Below are 4,510 nucleotides of genomic sequence, written 5' to 3'. Positions count from 1 at the left end.
TATAATTAGAGGCCACATCTTACCATCTGTTCAACCTTTCTAAATCTGCCTCTCCTCCTCCTTCCTATGAATTATGCTGTCTCCACAAACTTACCTTCTTGCATTCTTTCCACATGATAAACCATCTCAGAATACTTTAATGTAGCCTTTCACCTACTTAACATTTTATAGCTTCTTGTCTCACATTTGTCAGCTTACTGCTTCATCTACATCGTACATACTTTGCAAACAGTTCATCTCAACAGCTTCAACTTATGTTTCTCTCTTTTGCGTTCAACAGCCACACGTCGCTTCCATAAAGTATAGTTGGCTCAACAAATCCTTCACGCATTCCTGCTTTTCCTTCCATAGACAGCTCAAGTCTCTTCACGATCTTTTGCACCCACTCCAGAACCCTTCATGTTTCAACGGCTGTATTTATATTATCTGTTCTCTCATCCGTTTTATTTACTTCTAAACATATATTGGAATCAACTGCTTCCGTTCTTCCAGCTTCCATATTAACATTCAGTGCTCCGTCTTCCTGGTTATGACCTTACTCCCTCGCATCCCTTCTCAACTCAATCTTCTCCTCTTGCAAACACTTATATATATATATATATATATATATATATATATATATATATATATATATATATATATATATATATAATATATATATTTGTATATTTACATATTATGTAATATATATTATATATATGTGTGTGTAGGATACGTTCTTTTTATTGGTTTTTTCATTACTAAAAAGATGATTCAGAACATAAAAGTAGAATAGATATTACCCAAAGTAACCTAACCTTTCTTTTCCTCCTTAGTTTAATGTTTGTTGGCATATTTCGCAAAAGGCATTGTTCGTCTTCATTTTATTCTTTTGTAGTTTCTGTGTTTGTAGATAATGTGAATGAGATGAGCTTACAAATTTAAAACATAAAGACCACTCTTTGCTACCTGCTAAGAAATACCAAAGCTGAGAGGAAATTCTCCCTACATGGAAAAGCCTCTTATTGTGAAGATTAACGCTACTCTCTCTCTCTCTCTCTCTCTCTCTCTCTCTCTCTCTCTCTCTCTCTCTCTCTCTCTCTCTCTCTCTCTCTCCACAGGAATAAATCAGCCCCCGTCTCACTGCTATTAAAAATCATCATTTTCCTGATACTCATTAAAACAGTAGCTTTACAGATATCATGAAATCTCCGTGGGGGGGTTAGTGCCGTCAGTGCACCTCACGTGGTGCACTGTAGGCATTACCTAATGTTCTTTGCAGCGTCCCTTCGGCCCCTAGCCGCAACCCCTTTCATTCCTTTTACTGTAAATCCTTTCACATTCTATTTCTTCTATCTGACTTTCCACTCTCCCCTAACAGTGTAGTCATAGTGCAACTGCGAGGTTTTCCTCCTGTTACACCTTTCAGACCTTCTTATTGTCAACATCTCTCTCTTTCAACGCTGAATGACTTCTTAGGTCCCAGTGCTTGGCCTATGGCCTAAAGTCTATATTCCTGTTCCTACTTATAGATATCATGGAATGAGTAGGAGTGGCTGGAGGTATAAGTATTCATTAATTAGTTGAGGCAAAAGTCCAGGTAGAAGGTCCAAGTAGCTTTATGATGAATCTGCAGTCATATGGATGTGGTGTATCCTAATATTATTAACTGCAAGACTTAGACGCCACTGATAATGAAGCATCTCGAATTATAAGTTTTGGTTTATAGAATGCAATAGTTAGATATGAAATATTATTTAGAGTAGCTAGAGCTAGAGCCTTGTAAAAGAATTTTCTCCCAAGATCTGATGAAGGTATTCATCCGAAATTCAGCAGAGATTCTCTCTCTCTCTCTCTCTCTCTCTCTCTCTCTCTCTCTCTCTCTCTCTCTCTCTCTCTCTCTCTCTCTCTTCAGAAACCCTCTTGCAACCTTATGAGGTCAACCAACCCTAGTTTGAGAATCCCTTTCTGAGAAAAATAAACAGAAATAAACCTGCGCGGAAAAATCAAAGAAAATAAGACGGAATAAAAAAAAAAGGAGAGAGATTGCATTGGAATAGGCAACAGGGTAAGAATACTGGTAAAACAAATAAGGAAATATATGCCTAAGTAAAATTGGGTGAAGTTAAAATTTATCTTTAGTTACATACATATATATATGTGTGTGTGTGTGAAATTTTCATCACACCGTGATTTGTATACAATCATTAAGCTACAAATGTTGTTTATATCCAATTCACGCTACTTCGGGAATATCCCCGACGGAGAATTATCACCGAAGGGGAATTTTATAAGTGATAAATGGATCGGTACCGCCGGGTCTCGATCCCTCGACACAGTACCTTCCAACAACTCCAGTCGACGGTCAAACCACTGAGCCACCAAGTAGCGTGAATTGGATATTAAACAACATTTGCAGCTTAATTATTATATATATATATATATATATCTATATGTGTGTTTGTGTGTTTGTTTTGGCATCTCATTCCGTCTTTATTTCTGTCATCTTTCGTTTTTCAAAAGGATAGTGCATTGCTTCCTTAGGTGGGATTCTGATACTTTTTATGCAAAATAGAGTAACCGGTCACATTTGAGAAAGCATGAATGATTATTATTAATTAATTATATCCTCTTCATTTGGCGCTAAAAGATATAAGATTAAATTTTGATTGCTATAAATAGAGATTACAAAAAAAACTGATGACGTCACAACACTTTTAAAACACACACACACACAGTACATCACAAAATCACGCGATTGCTGCTGGCATGCACGTCCGCTGAAGATGAGCACATCGACACTTAGAAACACTTACAACAGACCGGAGAAACACGTCGTGAGGACCACGGTGTCAAGAAACCAACAGAAAGAGAAAATAATAATTAGTCTTGCCATATGCGGAGAGAAACGCTTGACGATATAGCCTATCTCCCGTGATAGAAACGCATCAGAATCTTACCCCGTGGAGCGAGACGGCAACTCGGCGCGGCTGTTGCAATGTAGAGGCACACTCAGAAAAATGTTCGGTAATGATTGCATGGGTCGCCGAGGCACGAGAGCGTTCGTTCCGAGGTCGTTTGCCGATGTCATGGGCCTTTTTTATTCTCTCTCGTGATTGTACAAAAAGAGGTAGAGTTTCTCTCTCTCTCTCTCTCTCTCTCTCTCTCTCTCTCTCTCTCTCTCTTTACCATCAGTAAATCACCCTTAACCCAACATTACGACGCTAAGCTACATATACAAATCAATCAGTCCTTATCATGATATCAAATCATTATTGCTTTGACAAGCATCAGCGGGATTCACAAAAGAGAAGATTCGAACCCAATCCTCCACGTTCCCTAATCTCAACTAATCTTCCGAAAAATCATCAGGAATGGGTTTAAACGAAAAAATATATTATTGAACTGCGGAATAGGAAAGATAAAATTAATAAAATATAATAACCGTATTTGTTAATGAACAGAAAAAAATAACTGCATTTTCTCATTCATAGAATTAATATAAAATAATTATTTTTAATGAATAACAACAACCGTATTTTTGACTAATAAAAAATCGTATTTTTAATTAATAAAAAACCGTATTTTACGGTGAATAGAAATAAACGTATTTTTTAATTAATAGGAAAAATACCCGTATTTTTTTAATTAATAGAAAAAACGCCCGTATTTTTTAATGAATAGAAACCCCGTATTTTTTATGAGTATAAAAAGATCGTTTTGTTGAACGAATAGAAAAAATAAACATATTTTTGAATGAAGATAAAAAGCCGTATTTTTAATGAACAGAAAAAAATAACCGTATTATTTAATGATTAAACCGTGTTTTTTTATGAATAACATATTTTTTTAATGAATAAAAAACGGTTTTTTATAAAATTTTAATGAATAGAAAACCCTGTATTATTTGATGAATAGCAAACCCCCGTTTTTTTAATAAATAGAAAAGCCCGTATTTTTAATTAATAGAAAAGACCGTATTTTTTAATGAACAGAAAACCCCCGTATTTTTTAATAAATAGAAAACCCCGTATTTTTTAATTGATAGAAAAAAGACCGTATTTTTAATTAATAGAAAAGACCGTATTTTTTAATGAATAGAAAAAAAGGTATAGCGTTCAGTATTTTAAAGTAGGAACGCAAGGAGTTGTGACTTCGCGCTTTTAATTATCAAACTGTGGCCTCAGATTGAGAGCCAAAAAACGTACTGTCGGAAAGTCAGTTAGCTTGGCTCGAATAGGTATACTGAGTTCATAATTATTATTATTATTATTATTATTATTATTATTATTATTATTATTATTATTATTATTATTATTATTATAGTAAATGACACATCATTTTTTTAATGATTTTGAATTTATAAGTGTTGCCTGGATGGACTTAAGTTCAGGTTTATTTGTTGATTTTAGCTTTTTTCTTCTTCTTTCTTCTTCTTCTTCTTCTTCTTCTTCTTCTTCTTCTTCCTATTATTATTATTATTATTATTATTATTATTATTATTATTATTATTATTATTGCCTCAACCTCA

The sequence above is a fragment of the Macrobrachium rosenbergii genome, chromosome 9, assembly GCF_040412425.1.
Source record: "Macrobrachium rosenbergii isolate ZJJX-2024 chromosome 9, ASM4041242v1, whole genome shotgun sequence".
Lineage (NCBI taxonomy): Eukaryota > Metazoa > Arthropoda > Malacostraca > Decapoda > Palaemonidae > Macrobrachium > Macrobrachium rosenbergii.
This window is presented reverse-complemented; position numbering follows the sequence as displayed.